The following is a 26,027-nucleotide window of genomic DNA, read 5'->3' as shown; positions in this document are numbered from 1 at the left end:
CACAAATTATCTAAATTTACATTTTTAACGGCTGCCACAGCTGACGCAAAATGATCAATGAAGGATTCCAGATTATTAATATTTGCAACAGCAAAGGATTTAAAATCCAAAATTTGATCGATGTATGCAGAAGATATTACTCTTTTGTCGTTATATTTATCGATCAACGAGTTAAAAATAATTTCGTAATTTTCCGGCGATAAAATGATCCCGGCGAACGTTGATTTAACACGGTTACTGATTTTTCCCAACAAATAATATAACTTTTCTGAATTCGAAAGTGTATCGTTATTGTGTACGGTATTAATAAAACTTGAATAAAATATGGGCCAATTTTTTATTTCCCCATCGAAATATGCCAATTCAATCGGTGGGAGTTTTACACTACATTTTTTCTGTTCACTAACCACCCGCGAAGTGTTTTCCCGATTTAACGATATTTTTCTTTTGATATGTCCGTACATATCGTCGAACTTGAACCATCTTTCAAAATCAGGTTCAAAGTTTGAATCGATTTCCAAATTTAATATATTTATTTGTTGAGATATGTCCTCATACTTACTTCTAGTCAAGTCTAGAGTTTCAACTAACGAAAGAAACTCCTCTAGAATACTCAAGTCGGAAATTTTATTTGATAGTTCAAATAACTTAGTAAGACGTGCATCTAACGCATCTCGCTGAGCCGTCAGTAATCTCAACTTTTTTTCTTTAGTGGCCATTATGTATTTAGCAATAAATAATTAACCCAAATAATTAATTATAATTTAAATAACGCTATAATTGAATTAACGCTAGCGTAATTGATCAAAGTAAACAATTCTTCTGATATGTGTTTCCAAATTAAACTCAATAACAACTGAATATTATTATTCTGTTTACTATCTATTGTTAGCGGTCGTTAATACATACCTACGTACTTAACGCTAGCGAAGTATGTACTCGTATTATTAGAATTCAGTATTGAATACAAGTACCTACTTACACAATACGATTCCTTGCGTTAAACCAGGTACCTACATACACGATTAAATTATTGTCAACCTATAATTTGCCACGAGGAATTAAATGTAATTCGTTTTTAATATAACTATTTGACGGACTAAATTTTAACCCATTTATAATGCAAATGCCATGATTTTGGTACAAATAATGATTATAGATTGCAATTGCGAACGAAAGTAATACAATATAACCCGGTTCGAAATTGGACCAATTGATGGTTGTGCGGAACTCTTTCGTACGCAATTGTGCGGGGGGTTGCGGTATTGTGCGGATGCGATATAGACTAAGACAAATAAAAACGAATTGAATTGCCTTAGTGTTTGCAAGAGGAAAATGAGTGGGAAAGGCCAAAGACTTACCCTGGTCTCGTTCTCCTTAAGCCGCTGGTTCTGCTCTCTTATCAGTTTGCATACAATTAACATTAACACTTAACACAAAACAAAAAAACACAGTGAAATTCACTGCGGCGGGTAAAACCGTTTCACTGGACGATTGTGCTCCAAAATGATCACGGCCGAGTTCAACATATGCGGGTTTCAATATGACACGAAATGTTCGCGGGTAAGATGCAACGATAACAACTGAACAATACTCCTTGTCTCTGGGCCCGGATCAAGGAAAGGGGACAAGGGGCAAAGGGGGGTGAAGGGTACACATTTAAGGCTATTCAATTTTAAACCTCACGCGCAACTAGAAGATGCTCTGAGGAACTAGCGTCATTGACCCCTTCGGCACCGGTGCGTAGTCGGGATACACGCCAAACGCGCGCCCAACATTTGTACACAGTTGACACTTGTCACATGAGAACGGGTCGCTTCTACGATTCGTTCTTAAGTTCAACAGCTCGGCTGTGGAACGAACTGCCGGCCTCTGTGTTTCCTCCCTCCTACAACGTGGGACTCTTCAAGACCCATGTTCACTCCTTCCTCTCCACAAAAAGACCCTCCACACAGCATCCCCAAAGATGACATAGGCCCTGAGGGAAATTATTTTCTTCAGGGCCTCCTGTGTGGAGTAAATATATTAAAAAAAAAAATTCACCTTAATTGAGCTAAAAAATTGTTTATCAATAGTCAAGGACTCATCTCCAGGCAGAGATGGTATACCCTACAGCATAATCAAAAATAGTAATGATAATGTTCTAAACCACTTCTTAAGCATCTTAAACAAAATTTTCCAGACTTGAAGGTACACCCACTCTGTCCCACCCCGGTATAGGTGACTTATGGTCACCCCTTCGGAGCTCTCGCATGAATCTATTTTTTTTTAATAAACGGCTCTACAATTTATATAAATGAAGCTAGGCCTTCAATGTCCCCGCATACGGTGTTATGAAGCGGTATGCAAGCGCTTACAAGTACTAAACTAAGGACAACACAGAAAAATAAACAACAAAACAATCAAGTTCAAGTGTCAGGCAGATAGTTGGTGGAGGGGACCCACACTCCAGTACCTGTAAACACATAAAAGTAAGGTAAACAATAGAGTGACGGGGGAGTTTCGCCGAACCACGACTGGCAGTCCTGTTGAGAAATTGGTGGTGGTTGGGGCGACTGGTGCAGGTCAGGACTTCCACACCCCTTAGCCGACCACCCGGTGGTGCCCTGAAGATAAGTATTGGAAAAAGAGGGATAAAACCCTAAAAAACCTAGGGGAAAGAAGCGTCAGGAGGTCGGAGGCAGGGTGGAGGTTACCCCAGCCCGCACAGTCACCCCTCTGACCACCAACGCTCGCAGGTGATTGGCGGAGTCCCCCGGTAAGAAATAACAATAAGAAGCTCCAGTCGTGCATGCGGGGACGAGGCCCGTTATCCAACCCCTAATGGGGAAAATAAACAAAACAAAACAGACAACGGAGTTCAGTTCTCGCCTGTAAACTCGTTGCTGTTACTAAAAAAAAACCGGAAAAAATACATGTAAAAAGAAGAGAAAATAAGAGGAAAAATGAAAAACAATAATCAATCCAAAAAGTGCCACATAAGGGCAACGGTAAATAAGTAAAAACAAAAGTAAAGGTGTAAAAATAAGATCTGCATGGTCTGTAAAGAGGACAGTAAGTATTGAATAAGATAACAAAGTAAAGTAAGAGAGATAATTAGTAAACGCAAATATATAAGAGTGATTACAGTGTCTGTAAAAAGAAAAACAGTGTGTTAACCTTAGACAGGGAAAAAGAAACATATGAAAAGAAAACAGAAAATAAGAATTAAAAAGTACAAGACAAGTTAATTAAAAAAACAAAAAAAAAACAAAATATAAACGAATGGAAATCATCTGAAACAGCTGGTACAGTAAGAAAAAGAAATAAGATAAGAATAATAAAATAAGAAAAACAGAATAGCATATACAATAATGAAAGAGTTGTAAAAGAGTAAGTCATGGAGCAGGAGCAGTACACCGGGGGTTCCCAATTATTACACTAGTCAACGACTCTAAGCACAGGCCATCTCTCAACCCAGATCCTAGTAAACTTCCTCAAACACTAGAAATTCACACTGTTAGAAACAAGATCGGTGTTCTACACCGGTCTAATGGGGACATTCAGACCTTCTATCATTTCGTCTCTGGCATCCTTCAAAATCTCACAGTGCCACAGAATGTGCTCGGCCGACTGGTAATTATTGCCGCAAGCGCAATTGGGGTGGGTGGACAGGGCAAGGCTGTGAAGCCTTCCCCTGAATTCCCCATGTCCTGAAAGGAGCTGCGTGACGTGATGGTCCAGTTTGAGGAAGGCCCCTTCCATTCTGAGTTTAACTGAAGGGAAGAAGGAGAAGGTCCATCTTCCCTTGCTCGACCTATCCCAACAGACCTGCCACTCTTTGAGCGACAGGTCCCTCATCGTTCGGAGCAGTCCTGGGAGAGTTCCTGGTCCACCCGGTGTCAGAACGACACCAAGGTGGTTGGCCGGGGATCCACGGATTAATCGCTGCTTCGCTAACACCTCCCTAATTTCTAGATCGATTGGTAATATACCAGCCAAAATTGGCAAAGCGTCCGAAGCAACGGTTCGATATGCCCCAGATAGTGCCAGCAGGGGAGTGCGCTGACCCCTAGTGAGAGCAAGAAGTATTAAGCAGTTATCCAGGCGATGCTCCCAAACAGAGGCGGCATATGCGACTTGCGCAACATATACCCCCTTGTAGAGAGCGTGCAAAGCCGGTCTGCGAAGTCCCCACTCTGCCGTGGAGATTCTTCGAAGCTTCAGAAACAGCGACTGAGCCCTGCAGGATACATCTTTGACATGAGCCAGAAAGGAGGACGATCGATCTAGAGTGACACCTAAATATTTAACGTTATCCACAAATTTGATATTAGTGTCTCCCATACGGATGGTAGGGTTTCTTGTCTTATTGAAAGAACCCTTCATCAGGAGGCCCATAGTCTTCTGGGGAGCGAAGGTCATTTTATTCCTCTCCCCCCATTTAAGGAGGGTGTCCAAACCTTCACCAGCCTTACGTTCGACTTCTCTTCTACTGTCCCCAGAGACAAGATACATTTTATCATCCGCATAGTCGATCATGATACATCCTTCAGGTAAGGGTAACCTAGAGGAGTCATCGAAGGTTATGTTCCAAAATTTAGGACCTAGTACGGAGCCTTGAGGACACCCCATATCGGTTTCGCGTTCAATAACAGTGTCACCATGAGAAATGATAACAGTTCGGCCCGATAAATAGTTGTCTACTGACTTAAATAGGGTTTTTGGGCAGTTCCTATTTTTAACCTTGATACGTATCATGTCCCACCATGCGAAGTCGAAGGCACCAGTTATATCGAGGAAGATTGCAACTACATACCTCTTTGTACAAACCTTCACCCAGTTAAGCGCAAACGAAATGGCGTGCACGGTGGATCTACCGGAGACGAAGCCAAATTGGAGATCACTAGACGGGGAGAGTGATTGTTCTAGCCTATGCCGGATAAGTAACTTTCTGACGTACTGCTCCTACACAAAATTATACATGCATCAGTTGATACACCAAACATTTTATCCCAAATTGACATCAATATACCATCAAGAAAATCAACAAGGAGGATGAAAGATATTTTCTATATTAAAGCCTACCACACAAATACAGGATATTTTTCCCCTGTACCGCGAACATTAAGAAATTATAACATTATACATGGCTCTAATAATGAAATAGACATTTTTAATGACCAATTTAAACACTTCAAAAAAAATGCATTACCTTTAATCATATTAAGCTGATATTGTGATGAAGCCCTTTATTTAAAGAGAAGCAACATTGTACCTACCTAATCAGTGTCTCACCAGTACAGGTGTGACAATAACAAATCGTTTATGAACATATTTGTATTTACCTTTTACCCATTCTTATTTGTTATTTACTTGCATATTTAGCTTACATATTATTATAATAGATTAATATTAATATTACTTACATTTTCCTTTTGTTACTATTTTTTTTATTATCGTTTTGTTATTATTATGTATAAACATCCATGTATATAAATTTTTGGGCACCATGCCTGTTTTATGTACTTAAATAAAAAAAAATAAAAAAAATAAGTAATCTTCCAGACTGGTATAATGCCTGATGACTGGAGTTCTCAAATAATCATCCCTATTTTAAAAACAAACAAATCACCAAATTCTGGATCCAACTACAGGCCAATCGCTCTTTCATCCACCCTCAGTAAACTTTATGAAAAATTAATTAAAAACCGATTAGAATTTTTTGTCGAGAGTAAACAGCTTCTCTCTCCATCTCAATTTGGATTTAGGAAAAAAAAATCCACTCAAGAAAACCTTGCCATCATCAGCACTGATATTAATTTATCAATTTCTAAACAGGAAGTTTGTCTTGCCGTCTTTATAGATATAGAAGGCGCCTTTGACAATGATTCCATCCCAATCCTGAAAAAAATACTTCTAGGCCTTGGCCTTCCCCCATGTTTGTCCAATCTATTATTAATCTATTTCTAGATAGAAAAAATTTCATTGAACTTCCAGATATTTCTCCTCAAAGTAGGTCTGTTTGGAAGGGTTTACCACAAGGCGATGTATTGTCCCCCTTACTGTATAATATATACACATATGATATGCATGCACTATTCCCCCACAAGTAAAAGTTATTGAGTTCGCAGATGACATAGCTTTCTTCTTATCATCCAAAATCATCCCTCTCGCCGTCAAATATCTTAACGAAGCCATGAATGCCCTTTGCACATGGCTCACCTTAAATGGTTTTGAACTTTCAATCCAAAAGACTCAGTGTGTCACCTTCTCAAACCGCCATAAAAACCCCCCCGTTCAAATTTTATTTAAAAATTCTCCAATCCCCAACGCTTCTGAAGTAAAATTTTTGGGAGTAACATTTGATAGGAAACTTAAATGGTCTTCCCATATTAATAATTTAGTTACTAAATGCGAAAAAAATTTGAATATCATCAGATCATTATTTGGCGTTTGGTGGGGAGCTCACCCTACTTCCATTAAGTTGCTTTACAACGCACTTATTCGAAGCCATCTCGATTATGCCTGCCCACTTTTTAGTACTGCCTCAAAAAATCTACTTGATAAATTAGACAAAATTCAATCTAAATCTTTGCGAATTATAACTGGAGCGATGCAATCGTCACCCATCAATTCCCTTCAAGTAGAATGTTCTGATCCTCCTCTTTATTTAAGGCGTCAACTATTTGCTGACAAATTTGTTCTTAAATGTTTAAATTCTAAATGTCATCAGGTTATCCCCAGCGTCTCGTTGTTCATTGACTCAACCCATTCATCTACAATCAGAGCTTCAACTAAACCTCTTCCTGACATCTGTAAAAATTTTAAGTCTCTCTCAGAGCTTCACATCATCCAAAATGATCTACTTCCCTTATACAAATTAAAATATAGTCACGTCACCCTATCCCCAACAATATTTGAAGGGATCGGAATCCAAGTCATTCCAATCTCCCGGCCCGAACTGTCAATAATATTTTCAATGACATTATTTCATCTAAATGGCCCAACTTTTCTCTTTTATTTACTGATGGATCCAAATCTCCCGACTCTCCTAACTGTGGTAAGATCCTAAAAAAATATCAGTTATTGGCGTGAACGCGATTTAAGTGGGCGAAGCAAATTAGTTTCACACGCGCTCCGCTCGAATTAAATATTATAATATTTCGGGGTGCAGATGAATGAAGTACGTTGCAATGGGGAACACCCGACACCACGAACAGTTCGAAGCGATGAAATCCACTAGATGGTACCCATGAGTAAGGTTTGAACATGAAATGCTTAATAATGGGCGTCTTTCAAACTATGTGAATAGTAATATTAAGTTGAATGTGCATGTTTTAGGCAAATTTCGATAGAAACGTTACCTATTGCAGAAGGAGCTCATGATTTTATGATTCTTATCAGATTTCTGTAACCATACTGCTAGACGGTAGGCAGTAACTTATGACTCGTAACCGACGTGTTCTTCATTGACAGATGTCAAAGCAATACGGTATTCAATCACGAATCATTTTCATAATATCTGATCATAATTATATCTGAATATATTGACAAGATAAATAAAATATCAGTCATTTTCAATATTTATTATTATCGTTTACAAAAAGTTACATAAAACAAATAATTATGTAATGTAAAAAGCATAAGATGCAACTTTTTTTGTATAAAGGCCATCATTTATTATAATATAAGTTAGAAATAGTAAAAATAATTTTATATAAAAAACGAAAATAATTATTCAATAAATAGCATTTCGTCGAAATCTAAACGACGATTTCCAAATTGACGTTCTTTACATACAATATCTAAGATATGTGGAGGATCACGAACATTCATAGACCTTGTGACTCCAGGATCGATAAGCTCGACAAGAATGCAATCCATTTAAAAATTAGTTAATTTAATAAGCATTTTTTCTTCCCAGAACTTGTCATCTCGAAGTATACGCTCAACTATCTCTAAGTTAGATAATTACAATCATAAAAAGAGTCGTGCTGCGAAATTCTATTTAATACAGTTAAAGAAAAAATATGTCTTCTATTCTCCTTCCTTCCAGAATAACGGGTTTCTTCTCTTCCTGTTTAAACAAAACTTTTACTTTATTTACGTCATTTTTTTTTTTTTTTTAATTTTTTTTTATTAAAAGTATACAATACAGAATATAGTATATTATATAAAGCATTGTACTCCCAGGAGTTAATAAACTCATTGCGGGAATGATACGCATTACATGAAACATATAGCTGTATGTATTAAATGGACATATGATGGGACATACACAACATTATTATTTCAGATAGTCATTAATAAGATGAAGTTTGAGCATGTTAGTTTGGGTCTTTTTACATTGACTTGCACATTTGATCTCGTTGGGTAGTTGATTATATTTTGTGTGAGCTATGTATTCCAGGGATCTTAGTCCATATTTTGTTGATTTGATTTTTGGTATATGTAGTTTGTTGTGATTTCTTGTGTTGTGTTGGTGTACGTCGTAATTGTAATAGAGTGTAGTGTTGGAATGTGCCGAGTGTTGAATTACTTTTAATATAGTTTTCGTTATTTCAAAAGTGGGAATGGTATTAAAATGAAGTATTTGGGTGTTTCTGTAGATGTCTTTGACATGTGTGTCCCAAGGTAAACTGAAAATATTTCGCAGGGCTCTATTTTGGACGACTTGGACTTCTGAAATCATTTTTTTTGTAGCAAATCCCCAGATTCCGGCGAGATATATTAGATGTGAGTGAATCATAGCATGGTAAGTCGATTTTAATAAAGAGGGAGGAAGTAACCCGCGAAGTCTATATAAAACACCAGTTATATGAGTAATTTTGGATAGAACATGTTTAAATTGGTGATTCCATGTGAGTTGTGAATCAATGAAAAGGCCAAGATATTTTGTAACATCAGCCCTTTCAAGGCGGTTATTATCAAGACTTATATTAAGACATACATTTTTTTATTTGCAAACAGTATGTAATGTGTTTTTTTTATGTTTAGGCTAAGTTTGTTTAATCGCAGCCAGTTTGCCAGGCAAGCTACATCACTTTCCATTTCCTTTTCAAGTTCGTTTAAATCATTATTGTGATAAAGAATCACTGTATCATCTGCATAGAGTTGTATTGTACCCTTAAGTCCCCATTTAGCAATATCATTTATATATATTAAAAATAGTAATGGTCCAAGTACGGAGCCCTGAGGCACGCCACATTTTATCGTTCCCATGCTGCTTGTCCCCTTTCCAACAAAGGTCTGAGAGTGTCGGTTAGAGAGGTAGCTACACAGTAACTTCAGGGGAGTGCCTACTATGCCTAGGTGTTCTAGCTTCTTTAGTAGTATCCCATGGTCAACCGTATCGAAAGCCTTTTTTAAATCTATAAATAAGCCTGCAGCATGCTTACCCTGGTCTATATGCTTTTGGAGGGCGTATACAAAATCGAAGGCAGCACATTTTGTGTTAGATTGGTTTCTGAATCCATACTGTTGGGATGCGAGTAAATTGTTTAATATGAGATATTTAGTGAGCCTAAGCTTAATAACCTTTTCAAAAACTTTAGAGACGACAAAGAGGATGGATATAGGACGGTAATTAGAAGGATTTTTTTTGCAATTATCTTTGTAAATCGGAATTATTTTTGCTATCTTTAGTTGATCTGGGAAGATTCCACTATTCAGGGATTGATTAATAAGAAAAACAAGGTGGTCAGCTAATATATCTTTGCGAAAGTTCAGGTACACTGGTGTAATTCCATCTAAACCTGGAGATGCATTAGACTTTAGTTGAGAGATGATACTGAGAACTTCTGTTTTATTTGTTTTGGCCATGTATAAGGACTGGATTGCTTTTTGATCCGTGTTTATAGTGATAGAATCATCTGGATATGATGCAATTGTAGCTGCTAAGTTTTCCCCAACTGATATAAAGAAGTTGTTAAAAGTTGAAGCTATCTGTGTTGGGCATGTTATTTCTTCATTCTTAATGAGAAGACATTCAATTTCATCTTTCTGGGGTGTCGAGCTATTTGTTAGAATTGCATTTATTATTTTCCATGTCTGTCGCGGATTACGCAGGTTTTCTTTAAATATAGTCGTGTAGTATTTGGTTTTAGCATATCTTCTATAGTTGGTAACTTGATTTCTTGTTTTATTTCTCAGTGCTGTGAATATATCACTTTGCTGATTTTTTTTCCAGATTTTAAACGCATTGTTGCGCTGTTTGATAAGTGCATTTAATTTTGCATCAAACCATGGAGTATTACCCCTCCGTTGGTCTCCTATGCGTAACTCAGATTTATGTTGGGATGATTTTATTGCTGTTTTGATGTATTCATTAAAATTATTATAGATTTCATTGGCATTACTGGTGGTTTCGTGTGGAAAGTTGTGGGATTCTACATATGTTTTTAACATGTTTTTATCGGTTTTGGTGTTGTTTGAAAAAGAATGTATTCTATTATTAGTGTGATGTTTCAAGCTGTTTTGGTAATCTAATATCAAAATGTTATGATCACTTAGGTAGGCATCTATATTTGCAGTAGTTGAGGAAATATTTTGTCTGTTTGAGATGATATGGTCTATTAGAGAAGTAGAGGTATCTGTTACTCGTGTAGGATAGGATGTGTTACATATGAAACAGTTGTATGAGTCTAGCGTGTTGATGTATTTAAGAGATGTATTATTTTTTTGAAGAATGTCAATGTTGAAATCACCAAAGATAAGGGCATCATCTATACAGTTATTTAAAATATATTCATGATACATTAAGAATTCGTTAATGTTTGAGGTAGGCTTTCTGTTTATAACATAAATATTTAACGGTTTAAAATTTCTATTACGGATATATAATTGAAAACAATATGTATGGGAAATATGTATTTGAAAATTTTTTACGACTTCAATACGTTCATAATAAAATTATATGTTTAAATCAGAATTTTTCTCCGGTGAAATCGGTCCTTTCGGCATCGGATTATTGATATATTAAGTATTTTCGTGATTAAATAAAAACAATATTAGAAACATTATGTTAATTCACTTTTCAATCAAATTTTGGAATTATACACACGAGCGTATAAGTACGTATAGACGGGTATATACAAGTGTATAAATTGCCTGCTGTAATATAGATAGAGTCTAGAAGCAAGCATTAATTGCACATTTTTTCTGTGTTCTTTATTCTGCCTTTGATTTTTTTCACCCTGCTTACTAGCGGATACCTGTTCTTTTTTTCTTTGTTGCCATATGCCTTTGCCTTTGTTGTTATATGATATTGGTCGGTTTTTGTATTGATTTGTTGATTATAAACGTACCTACATGTTATCTGGGTTATAAATGTGAGAATGTTGTCGATATATTTGGGGATTCCGTTTTATAGGCCAGTACACATAGCGCCAAAAAGGGGGTTGCGATCGTAATTATTCCGGTAGTCCCAATTTTTTTATATGTTTTATAAACTGATCCCATGATGTATAATCTGAATTTCCGACCATGGCGCACCTGTGCTCGCGCCACCATTTAAAAAAAAACCGGCTGTAATCGCGCCAAAATCTAGTTTTTCCAAAATATCTCATTCTCAATGCAAATTTTGGCTAAATTAGCTAGATAATTAAAGTAAAACATAAAATTACCTACAACTTTTGTGAAAACAATTTTCTTCAATCTCTAATAGGTACCGAGGTAGAAAGTCGTAAAGGTGCGTATATTTTTGAAAAAACAAGTTTTTTGCGCGACTAGCTTTGATTTTTTGTAAATATCTCGTTTCCAGTACAATTTTGTGTAAAAATTATTGATATTAATTTTGTAGAAAATAAAATTTCATAAAATAAATAGGTATATAATTTATGTGTTTTAATTCTAATACGTATCCAAGCTCTAATCCACCAAAACCAGGCCAAAAATTGAAACAGAGGTAAAGTGTTTTAAATTTCATTCCTTAATTTTATTTTTCTTCAACAATTATTGTTGTAAGAACATATCAGTTGACAACAATCGTCATGCCTGCGTCAGACCTAGCTATAAGGGGCTGGAAACGGCATGCACGTTAGTGTCATAAGAACTAGAGCCAGCAAATAGTGAAAACTTTTCAGGTTCATTCATCTCTGGTCCGTGCTGAAAAATAATGTCAGTTTTTGTTAATTTTTTTAGAGCGCTTATTTAATCATATAAAATTAATATTATTTACTTTATATTTACAGAAATTGTGAAAAAATTACCATGTTGAGTGTCGGTATAGTGTTTAACACAATACTCGTATTTTCTTTATTATTTGCAATATTATCTGGATGAAGTCTTGCGGAATTTTTCCTAAAATGAGAAATATTGTTAATTATTTATACTGTCTCTATTCCCTAATTATTTAGAGATGTATTAAGACATGCCCGACAAACTTTCACCAACAATTCCTGAGCTTATTTGGTGTAAAAAATGCATTTCGGTAAAAATAAAAATATGTCACCAGAAATCAAAATTAATTTACTTCTTATATTCCAAATTCAATATGCTCAGAAGTTTATCGACTGCGTATATATGTATATATCTACATATATAAAATTATTTGAGCTGACATTGTACAATTATGTTCTGTAAAAAACGTATCCCAAAGATCTATTTTTATGTGTGTATTTAAGTAGTACCTTCTCCATTCCGTTAAACATTTTCCTTGGTGCCGTAATTTTGTTCGGGATAAAACTCCTTTTGTCTTCTGTTTTCCCATATTTAACTGAAACGTAAGTATATATTAGCCAAGAGATTTATTATAAATTGGTTCAATTTTACCTTAAATTTGAAAATCATTTCAACGTAAGTAAGTGCAGTAACTTGGGGAGATAATTGCACAATTCTATCTACAACAAATGATCTAACAATCTAAACTTAAAAGATTAATGACTCTTTTTAATATTCGAATGACTTTAGGTACTTTATAGGTGACATATGTCTAATTGTCTGTATGGAGAAAAACTTTCGATGTAGAGTTTTTGTTTTATGGAAAAAAACTTTCGAATTTCAAAAATTTGTTGTTGGGTAATTTAACTGGTTTTGGTGGATAAGAGCTTGGATACATATTAGAGTTAAAACACATAAATTAAATACCTATTTATTTTATGAAATTTTATTTTCTACAAAATTAGTATCAATAATTTTTTCACAAAATTGTACTGGAAACGAGATATTTACAAAAAACAAAAGCTAGTCGCGCAAAAAACTTGTTTTTTTCAAAAATTTCTTTCTACCTCGGTACCTATTAGAGATTGAAGAAAATTGTTTACACAAAAGTAGTAAGTAATTGTATGTTCTACTTTAATTGTTTAGCTAATTTAGCCGAAATTTGCATTGGGAATGAGATATTTTGGAAAAACTAGATTTTGGAGCGATTTCGGCCGGTTTTTTTCAAAATGGCGGCGCGAGCACAGGTGTGCCAAGGTCGGAAACTCAGATTTTACATCAGGGGACCAGTTTATAAAACATATAAAAAAATTGGGACTACCGGAATAATTACGATCGCGAATCGGTAATTGCCCTGGAGTATTAGTAATGAAACGAACTCTTCACAAACACTTTATTGAAATATAAGAGAATACCACTCCTTAGTAAAAAAACTCCTTTTATTTTACCATAATTTATTAGATATTCCATTGTTACAACTAACATGACTGTATAATTAAAAATTAATGTAAAAGCCCAGTAGGGCGTAAATAAATAAAACTAGGAAAACGATTCTAGTGAAGGGGCACTCTATAACATTCTGTGCCGCTGGTTGTGACAACCGGACAGACAGCCGCGTCGCGTGAAAAAAAAGATTAATAGTAAAAAAGTCTACTTGGGCTAGAAATGATATATAATAACATAACGACAATACTTTAGTGTCATCTTTTTTCTCAAGTGCCTACACATTTACGCATTTAACAATGTATTCTTTTGTATTGGTTATTATTTATATTTATATTTATTATTTATATAAAAAACCTTTACTCACTTGAGGAAGAAGTTAAATTATAAAAAACAGAAAATTTCACTAATAGATTTCAAAGTAATCGTTTGATTAAATAAAAAAAATACGTAAAAGAAATGACCGAAGCGACGGGCCGGGTGACACAACCTTACAGGCCGGAACTTTCGCGGCGTCTGAATCAATACGTAGTAACTCCTTGTCAACCCGCACACAAATATACTACGCACAATAGAGAGTTTTGAAGTACTGGCGGTCGTTTTTCGGGTATCTGGCCAGAAATTGGATTTTCGCGAGTGTTTTTATTTTAATTAATTCTTATGAATACATTAATAAAATCTCTAATCTTTTGTGAGGGAGTCGTCGGGAAGTTACTAATTCATCGTCTAGAAAAATAAAATCTGGTACTTGCCGCTTATCTTACAACATTTTACATTTAATAAAATGTACCTACTTATCGTTTTACATAATATATTTAATTGTAAGGTCCTGTTTTTATTAATCTTAAATATAAATAACTTGCATCCCTTCGAATCCCTCTAGAAACATTTAAGATTTTAGTAATAAGCTCATCAGAAATAATTAAAATGTGAGCGTCGGGGCAAATCCCCGTTATCAGGGTATTGTGTCGCCTTAACGTTTACCACAATAATTCTAATGACAGAATATTTCATTCAATTTCAAATCAATTTTCAATATTTTCAGCCGAGTGCATTGCAATAATAGAATCTCTCTTATAAATTTATTAAATTATTTTTAATATATAATTAAAAATAATTTTGAACATTCCCTCGTTCTCTCTGACTCTCTCAGTTCCCTCCAAAAACTTAAATCCAGTCCTCTTCTTCATCCTGATGATCATTTTGTATGCCTTATTCGAGAGATGATAGCCTCCATTCAAAGCTCTGGTAAAACTGTAACTCTGATTTGGATTCCTGGACATGTTGGTGTCATGGGTAATGATATTGCGTATGCCTTGGCAAAACAAGGAGCGTCCAACCCTGTTGTTACCCTCGTAAACCACATTCCCCTATCTGACATTTTGTCCATCATCAAAGATAGATCCCGCAATGTTTGGTCGGAGTATTGGCACATTGCTAGTCAATCCAAGGGAGCCTGTTTAATTTAATTAATTTAATTTAATTTAATTTAATTTAATTCCTCAATACAAAGGACTATTCCATCAAAACCGTGGTTTCAGCAATTCCCTCATTTTTCCAAAAAAGAAATTTCTTCACTCATTCGAATGAGGATCGGACATTGTTCCGTTCCTTCCCATCTTTTTAAAATTCACGTCGTTGACTCCTCAGATTGTACATTCTGTGGTCTAGAAGTGGGAACTTTAGATCACATATTTTTTGGTTGTCCCTCTCTAAACAAATATCCTCTCTTCTATCAAGCCTTATCTAAAATTGCCTCCCCTCCATTCAACATCTCATCTCTTCTAAGTCTGAACTCGACTCCAATTTTCATTATAATTTTGAAATTTGCCCATTTAAATAAAATTAATATTTAAATTCACATTTCATTTCTCAATAATTTTAAATGATGGCCAAGAACACCCTTGAAGGGTGAAAGCCAGAAATAATGTTAAAAAAAAAAACACTTTTTTACATTGAGGCAACACTATTTTATGGGACTGGGACACGGTCAAGCGGCTTGATCGCAAGCACGTAGTTTATTGTCTATGGCACTTTGTGACAAGCATTTTGACCGTGTACCGAAGCTGGCTTGCAAGCATTGCGCAATTCTACGTGCTGGCGACGGGGCTTGATGCGAATTTATATTTTTGTGGGAATAGACAAACGACAATAGACAAATAAATATCACGTATCATAAACAATGATATAAATTGAATAAAATTGTTATAAAATAGGTACTTAGTTATTGTTTTTGTGTTCAATTTGTAGAAATCCATCTAATTTAAAAATTCTGGAAGTATTTTAGTATTTTTTAATAATTATGACAGCGGTTTACAAGGTCATTAATAATCAAACTGTAGAATAAATAATTTTTTGAATTTTCAATGGAGAAAACATATTTTTTGTATGAATACCGCACAAGATATTCATACAAAAAATAGCTGTAGCCTGTAATACACTTTGCAAATGCTCATGGGTAAAGCGGTACCTCAACTTGTACCATTCTTGACACCAAATTCGTTTCTTTTTATTATTTTATTCAAACATAAAGCTAACGTAAGAGCCGAGAACGCTTTGTCTTTGACAGATTCCATTTTGCCGCGAGTCACGAAATGACAGGAAGGCATAGAAGTACATATACATAGACCACCACGAAATCACAGGAAGGCGTGGCCATGCTTGACGGAGAGGCTTGATGCGGGCTGTCAAGCCGCTAAGCATAGACAATAATAGACAACAATAGACAACAATAGACAAAAAAACTACGTGCTTGCGATCAAGCCGCTTGACCGTGTCCCAGTCCTTTTATAACGAATTGGTTAACGTTATGAAGACCAAAATATATGCTTTAAATTAAAGGTTTTCCTATCGTTTCCCTTGGGTAGAATACAAATAAAAATTTGAATTACTCAATAAAAAAATATAAATGTAAACTACTAAAAAAACATTTTTCTATAGAATAAGGAAGTTGAGTCCATTTTTTTTTATCAATGTTCGCATTCAAACTTAAATACTGGTATTTTTTTTTTTAAAGTTTGTTTTCATAATTAAATTAATTCTCAAAGTTTAAATTTTATTAAGCCCGCCAAAACGAGCGGAATTCGAGCGGTAAGAGGCGGGGTGTGGTGTGACGTCATTCGAACTGTGAAAACCACGTCGCTTAAGCATTTTGTATGGAAAAATTTGTAATTCTTCAACAAGGAATTCCAGTAATTTTTTTACCAATGTTAACCGTCTATTAGAATTGATGTTATTAAAAAAAAGAAAATTGATTAAGATTTCATAGTTAAATTTATATTTTAAGTTAGAATATTTGCTTTTCCCGCCCGGTACCGTACAAGTACCGATTGCCGTCGCTACTTGTGGACGTTCCCCGCGCGAATTCAGGACCACCGCGCAGAAAAGTAAAGACCAAAAGTAAAATAACGGTTTACAGCCCAGTTCACTGTGAGACTTTTATGGGCGGCCGGCGGCCTGAAGTGTATCACATGTATAATAATAAAAACTTCTAAGTTATGCAACAAACAACATATTATTATAAAGCACTATACGAATATGTATGTTTAGAAATCCATTTCATATAATAATAACAACAAATACGTACATATATTTGACAAACCCAAATAAACCTTTGGCCTATACACCTCTCTCATCTAAACCGACCATCTCTCATGTAATAAAAAGAGATGCACCATAGGTGATCCGTTGTACGTACAAGTCACGACACATGTGACGTCAGAATTCTTTCGACCAATCGTGGAGCGTATACAGTCTATTGCTATTGAATGCTTTTTCAAGAACGTTTAACTAATTCTAAGAATAATAATATAGAAATATATTTATATATTTAGAATCGATATTTTTTGATCTACATGAACATATTTTTTATAAGTCAAAATATTTTTCACTCAACTTCCTCATTGTATGAACGTATAAATGAAACAACTTTAAAAACTTATTTTTTAATATTACTATACAAAGATTATCTGTGACAGTTTGTCTTGATTAACTTTTTGCTTTCTTATAAAATTATTTACAAAATAAATAAAAACCTTTTTGTGCTTGAAATCCCGCGTTTCTATGCTCTGTTTGTCAAAACGATTTTAATGCCTTTTTACCTATATTCGTGACGTTATGAGGCATACCAAGAATATACACATTTTTGGCTTGTAGCTTCCTCTTAACCCCACATAATGTGTGTAAAGTGTCAATACGCACGCAACACGCGACGCACGTCTTCTGTCATCGGCTCTCGATAGTATTCATTTTAATCGTTCGTTCTAGTCTATTTACAAAATGGAAGAGTTTGGTGATATCATTCAGTCCCTGATTAAAACGGTCGATGTTTTGAGTGGCAAAATCGAGGGTTTCGGTAGCGAACTGACCACGATTCGTTCAATTTTAAGTGACGGTAGTGCTAAAATTGTGTGCCCTTCATGCAAGTACTCGTACAACGTAACTGCAGGTACTCCCCAGGTACTAGCGCCGGCGCCAGACTTAAATGTGTGTGTGCGCTCAGCGTACGGCGATATCACTAAGCAGCCGTCTGGGATACCTCCACCGCCCGGGCCCCCCGGCCTCGCCCCCGCTCCTGCTATTACCTTAGCCGCTCTAGCCGGCCAGACTCACCTTCCCGTTAGCGGCGTCCAGCCGCTCACTACCCGCAAAATGACTACAAGATCCACTGCTAAAAAAGGAAAACCGGAGGAAGATCTACATTCCGCTTCCACATCTGCTGCAGCGGCGTCTTCTCCTCCACAACCACAGAGTACAATACAGCCTGTTGTGCCCAAGCTGCCAACCCAGCCAATAACATCGTATAGCGATGCCCTCGTCAACGGTAGACGACGATCTCGGCCAATCTGTAAAGGGACAGGGTCTATCGACGACAGCTTGGTCACTATTCCCAAAAACCTACATCTACATGTATTCATGTTTCACCCGAATACCACAGAAGAAAATATATCTTCATTCTTAAAAAAGAAGAAACCGGATTTAATTTACACTGTCGAAAAACTGGTTACGAGGCATGAACGTTATGCTGCCTTCAAAATAGGCATACCGGAAAATTACTTCCACTTTTTCCTGGACCCCACGATCTGGCCTGAAAACGTGGCCTTCAACGAATGGTCATTTCGGAGACCACGACCCCAAACTAGGACGGTCGATACGACGTCCGAAAAAGATAGACATTAGTGGAGTATACCAGAACGTTCGAAGTCTGAATAATAAAATTATCGACTTCATGACAAACGTAATGTGCCAGAAACCACTTCTGATTGCTCTTACCGAAACTTGGCTAACTTCAAGCACCTTTTCGTCGGAGCTATTCGAAAACCTATACCACGTCTACAGGAAGGATAGAGGCAGTCGCGGAGGAGGGACTCTCCTAGCCCTCCGAGCTGACAGCCACTCACACGCGGAAAGAATGGACTGCATAGAAACCCAAGGTGAAGACTTGTGGGTGAAAGTATCGCATAGAAATGTCATCATTTATATATGTGTTGTATATTTTCCTCCAAATACAACATCTGAACAGTATCAATTATTTTACGACAAAACTATAAGTGAAAGTGTAAAGTTACAATCAAAAAATATTATTATTTTCGGTGATTTTAACTTTCCCTCAGGGAAAAACCCAATTGACGTTTTCGATTACTTTTGTTCTTTTTATAATTTAACACAATTCAACACTGTTTATAACATAAATGCACACATGTTAGACCTAGTATTAAGTAATGTAAATTCTAAAAATGCTGTTATCTGCCGCCATAACTCCCCATTAGTCAGAGAGGATATTCATCACCCTTCACTTTCATTCACATTCGATTACACAACTCAATCACATATACAAACAGACACATTGCCTCCAGACATAAACATGGGTTGGATTTTCCACGAAAGCTCAGATAACACACTTAAGAATGCCTTAGAACAACATCACTGGAATCATTACGATTGCCTTGACGTAAATCTAGCTGTCGAAATGTTTTATGAACAGCTCAATAATATTTTCAACATTTGTTTTAAGAAAAGATCTACACGTATGCTCAAAGATGTTAGACAATATCCGAAATGGTTTAGTGGGGAAATCATTCACCTCATACGAGAAAAAACTAAAATGCACTATCTTTGGAAAAAAACAAAATCCGAACATGCCTTAGCTAACTTTAAAACTTTGCGAAAATCAATCAAACGGTTAATTGGTCAGGCCTACACTGACTTTACACGTGAGGCCGAGAACAGTATAATAACAGACCCAACTCGATTTTGGTCTTACACTAACGATAAACGCCGCGGCTGTGACAAACTTAACCACATGGACTACAAAGACAATAAATATGATGGATCGTCTGAGATCGCCGCAGGTTTCGCACACTATTTTCAATCAGTATTTAGCGACAATATCCCCAAACTTGACATATCCTCTATAGCTTCATCGTCATTTAACTCTTTACCTGTACAAATTCATGAAATTAACGATGACGATATTATTACAGCTTTCCATAAGCTAAAACCTAAATACTCCGTCGGCCCAGATTGTATTCCACCTATAATCCTCAAAAGATATGCAAGTTATTTTGTTCAACCTCTAAAACATATTTTTAACCTATCACTTCGCAAAAATATATTTCCGGAAATGTGGAAACTAACGAAAGTAACGCCTATACATAAAAAAGGAAAAAAGTCAGAAATAGATAATTACAGACCTGTAGCTGTGTTGTCAGCACCCGCAAAACTTTTAGAAACCATAATTTATTCACAGATATATAACCAAACAAAACACGCACTCACCGAAAATCAGCACGGATTTCGTCCCACACTGTCACCTTCAACGAATCTTATGAATCTCATTACCTATATTAATAATTCATTTGAAAATTTTGTACCTGTTGATGTGATTTATACAGACTTCGAGAAAGCATTTGATAAAGTCGACCATGATATTTTATTAAAAAAATTAAGTGACATCGGATTCTCTCAGAATTTCCTCGCTTTTGTGGCTAGCTACTTACGCAATCGTCGTCAGTATGTCAGTTACGGACACCATATCTCTCACGAATACAAAACTAACTCCGGGATTCCCCAGGGATCGAATCTAGGACCCCTTCTCTTTCTCTTATTCATCAATGACATTGGCAACACTATAAACCACTCAAAATATCTCCTTTTTGCTGACGATATAAAACTTTTCAAAGCAATCAAAAGTTACATCGATTCCATTCTTCTGCAGAACGATCTTGATTCTCTTGTCAAATGGTCGGAACTGAACAACTTACCCTTCAGTATTCAGAAATGCAGTGTCGTTACATTTACAAGGTCCAAAGATACATTCCTGTTCCCCTACCACATTAATAAACATGAATTAACACGTAAAAATGAGATTCGAGACCTTGGCGTAATTTTTGAAGCAAATCTCTCTTTCAAATCCCATATATCTGATATTGTCTCCCGTGCCAACAAAATGCTTGGATTTGTTCTTCGTAATTCAAGATCATTTACCAACGGAATCGCAATCCGAAGAACGTATGAAGCACTTGTTCGCAGTATCTTGGAATATAGCTCCATTATTTGGGCCCCTTCTGAGCAAAACCATATTCTCGAAATAGAAAAAGTACAAAAGAGATTCATGCGTTACCTATATATGAGGGAATATATGTACTACCCTTTCCTGTATCCATCCTTATTCTTAGCAGGAATGCTCGATCTTAATACATTAGAAGCCCGCCGAAAAATATTTTTAGGAAAACATTTTTTTAAGATAATCTCTGGAACTATACATAATCCACCTATTTTGAAAGAGATTAACTTATATGTCCCAGACAAGTATACTCGTGGAAGGTCCCATACCCTTTTTTATGCTCCAAAAGCGAGGACTTCTGCCTATCAGAACGCCCCAGTCAACAGAGCGACTGAACTGCTCAACGAGTCTGCATTGACCATCGACATTTTTAACGTAACCTACAGGCAGTTTAACAATTATCTTTTGACGTATGTCACAAAGTAGTGAAACTGACCTTTTTATGTGTTTTGCTATACTTTTTGTCTAATTTGTAATCTTCTCCATAATGTATTGGTGAATAACCGTTTTACGGAGAACATGAAAAATAAATAAATAAATAATAATTTTATATAATATAATTATCGAGGGTCTTTTTTAAGGAAAGGATTGAGAGGAAGTTCTGAAAAGGTAAAAGGTATGAGGGTTTGGTACACAGACATAGGAATTAATAGACGAGAAGATAATGGCGAGGGGTAAAATCAACTGTTGAAGAACGAAGGGGGTAAAGCTGACTGTGATTCGTCAATAAATCAATCTGACAGTAAATAGGCATCTCGCATTATAATATCACCATTTAGTTCTTAAAAGTAAAATCTGCTTTTGAATGAATAGACATTTTTACATGGGAGCGCAAATTACTCGCCACGTTATGAACAAATTTGCGAAGTCCAAATTCGGCAAAAAAATTCGGTTCTATTTTCAGAGTCGAATATTTCGTTTAAGTATTTAGTTAAGACACTTTTATAAATGTTCATAATTTACTTCCCAGCAACCAACCAGCTTTGTGTTTCGCGTCCAGACGTTTCTCGATGTGATAGTATATGTTTCTATAACTGATCCATATTATACGATGTGAATATGCTTAAAATAAAGTAAAATAATGCTTATATATGGAATGTAATACGACAATTGGGTTTATTCTCTTTTTCACATCTATTTTTACAAGTTTTCATAGCACAAGTCAACATTTTGCCGTGTTATTTCGTAAAATGAACCGATGATGCCTCGACCATAGTTCGCACAAGAATGATGACGTCACGTTTTCAAATTTCACTTGAGGCCATACGCGAGCACAGCCGGCTCCAATGGAACCGGTATGGGGAGTGGGGATAATACGCTTTTAATCACTTAGGGCAGGTCTACTAATATTCATATGTCTATGGTTCGGTAGAATTCTAGGGATCAGTCTGTCTAGAAGTAACGGACATATGAATATATCCCTCCCACTGCGGCGCAAGGCGATGGGTCGAGAGACCAGTTGGAGAGGTCAAACGAGCTCCTCACCAGCCTCTCCCGATCTGGCACGCCACGCAGCTGGTGGGCAGGCGCATCCTGAACACACCTCATCCGATGAAGCCGGGAACCCCTGCTAAATCACCAAACGTCGCGAACCACTTGTGGTGACCTATGGCAGAGGTATTGGTTATTCAATAAATGATTCTCGGGGCGGCGGTACCTAAACCCATAACAAAATCTGCATAAAAAAGCATTTTGCGGAAAATTTTTCATTTTTACCCCCCCCCCCCCCCCCCCCCATGGAAATAGGAACCATCAGTATTCAGTGGCCCGTCAGTGATTTTTAAATCTTCAATTTGGCCCAACTGTTAAAAAGGTTGGGCACCCTTGGTCTATATGATGAAATAAGCGTGCAGTGCTGCAAGTATTAAAGCAACGTTTTGTTCATTTGCTAGATTCACATATTTCATAACAGCTTGAAGAAAAAGGCTATTGGTTCATTGTATTTTTTTTTTAAATTTCAAGATTCTTATTTGCCATGAAGTGGTGAATCATTTAAATTTACTGAATTTAAAGTTAATGTTCTTTATCTCATATGGGTATTTAATATATTATCTGGCTATTTATTATAGACGTAGGACGGGTTGTTTCACAGAATTTGAACACTTTATTAAATTTCAAAGTTGATTTTCAAGTTCTGTTATTATCTTTTGTGTAAAAACTGGCCAATAATGGTATAATAACAAAACTTTAAAATAAACCAATCCGTCTGAAATTGTACAAATTATATAAAAAATGCGAGGTGGTTCTGCTCCGGGATTTGACGGTCTCGCCGTAAAAACACAAAAAATCATTAAAAATTATGTTTCTATACCAATCTCTCATATTATAAACAATAGCTTTAAGACAGGAGTTTTCCCGAGCACGTATAAGAAAACCATAATCTCTCCAATATTTAAGTCCGGTAGCCCGGAGGACATTTCTAATTACACACCCATTTCACTCTTATCTAATATATCGAAAAATTTTGAAAAAATTGCTAAAAAAAGACTAACTGCATTCTTAAAAAAAACTCGATTATAAATGAAAATCAATTCGGTTTCACAGAGGGAAGAAGTACCCAAGATGCCATTGCAAAAATTTCATCTAGTATTCAGAGTACCCTGGACAAATCAAATAAATGTATAGGAATTTTTATTGTCTTAAAGAAAGCATTTAACAGCATTTCCCATGAAAGACTTATATTAATATTAAAAGAAAATGGCATTGACCACTTAGCCCTTAAATGGATAGAAAGCTACTTAACAGAGAGACCTCAAATTGTAAAATTAAACCAAACTTTTAGTACACCCAGCGTTGCCAGGTCTAGGGAAATTTCCCTAGATCTAGGGGAGAAAAAAAATTCTAGGGAAAAGGGAAATTTTTACTAAATCAGCACAAATCTAGGGAAATTTCGTACTTTTTGGCAAAAAAAATGTTTTACATGACAATATTATTGGGATTGCCAGTGAACATAAATGTATTTTCATTTTTTATTTTTGGGATTTCCAGGAATCTTAAATAATGTTGATGTAGATAAATGAAGCAATGTTATTTTTAACACTGACAACTCAAAATTATATTTATGTTCCCAAAAATATTAAAACCGGGGACTTCTTAAAAGTTTCAGATTACGACTTTGTCTATGATCATTACAATAAGAAATTATCTTCTCTCAGCTTTTCACTTTTGGCTTTCCACTTTCGGCGATTTCGGTTGGTTTACAGTGATTTTTATTAAGATTTCTGTTTTGAATTCAGTGGTAAGTACTTTGAAATTATTATTATCTCTTTCCAATTAATTAACATGTAAAACAGGGTTAGTGTAACGATCTCAATTTAGAAATGCAGTCAGAAAAAAATTAAATCCATCTCCTATATAGCCGAGTAGAATCAACTTTAAAAACCATTTTAGGTTGTTATATTGAACCGAATTATTTAAACCGGACCCAGCTAGTAGACGTTGAACATAATAATCCACGCTATTTTCTCAGATTTGAAGATGTGTACTTGGGTGGTGTGCTGACTGATAAAATAGCAAACGCACTGGTTGAAATAGATTCTGAAAGCCTAGATGATTTAAGAAGACGATGTTTAGAATTTTATATTGAAGGTGTTAGTCAAATTTTAAAAAGATTTAATTTTAGAGATAGAACAGTTCAAATATTAAAACATTTAAAAGTAATAGATCCGGTTAATGTCAAGTCAAAACAATGCAGCTCAATCGCTCCTCTGGCAATGTAGGAGAGAGAGATTTAAATGACCTTGACAGAGAGTGGAGAGAGTTGCAATGTTTTGATTTTGACCTGTCGCCCTTAGGCCATTCAATACTACAATTTTGGTTGAGAATCAGTCAAACTAAATTGGGCGACGACACCCTTAAATTTCCTAGGCTTTCAAAATTTATTTTAAGAATCCTGTGTTTGCCACACTCAAGTGCAACAGTGGAGAGATTGTTTTCAGCAATTAATCTAAATAAAACTAAAATCCGAAACCGTTTGTCAACCAAAACATTATCCGGAATATTGCATTCCAAAACATTAATGTCTTCAAGTACTTGCTTGAATTTTAAAATAGAGAAAACATTGGTTGACAAATTGGATGATACTATTTATGATTTTTAACTAAACTTCTGGGTTTTGTTCGGCATGTAATAGTACAGGTTTTTTCTCGCCAAATATTTCCACTGTCATTTCACTTCTGTTCTTCTGAATCATCTCAAGTGCCAAACTGATAAACTTCAGTCTTCAACCTGTACTAATAATTCAAAGCGCCCTTGAGGTAATATTTCACTGAAACGGCGCTATACAAATAATTCATTATTCCAAATCTTCTTGTTCCTTGCTATAATCTAAATTAAAATCTTCGGCGAATGACTAGAAGACATAATCACAGAAGCCAATATCAATGAATACAGCCCATCGATGCCTTAATCTGCAAAGCGTACATTTCCAAAGTTTGGAGGTGTTTTTTCACAAAAACAGCGCCTCAAAAATTATCCAAATATTATTATCATTAAAATATGTTATTTGACAAATTATTATTGGCGTTGTAATCTTCTACTTACCCGGTAAAACACAAAATTTCAGATTAAGGCATCGCTATGTTATGTATTGCTATTATTTGACCTTAACAATTTACTCCATGCACATGTATTTTCGTAAATATTGCCTATCCCGTCACACTTATCGAAAACAATACTTCGATTCAATTGAATTAAGAAATAATGAATATGTGAATGGGATAATGAATAAATTCATGTTAAATAGTAGATATTTTGTGTGTCGGAATAGTCCATAATTACCTGATCTTTGTAAATATCATTTAAATGTTATGTATTTTATAATCATCATTTGAAATGATAAGTATTTTATAATTATCATTTGAAATGTCAATGTCAAATT

Source organism: Hesperophylax consimilis, chromosome 1, assembly GCF_061612785.1.
Source record: "Hesperophylax consimilis isolate HC1 chromosome 1, BYU_Hcon_1.0, whole genome shotgun sequence".
NCBI lineage: Eukaryota > Metazoa > Arthropoda > Insecta > Trichoptera > Limnephilidae > Hesperophylax > Hesperophylax consimilis.
The sequence above is the reverse complement of the archived record's forward strand: the minus strand, read 5'-3'. Positions refer to the sequence as shown.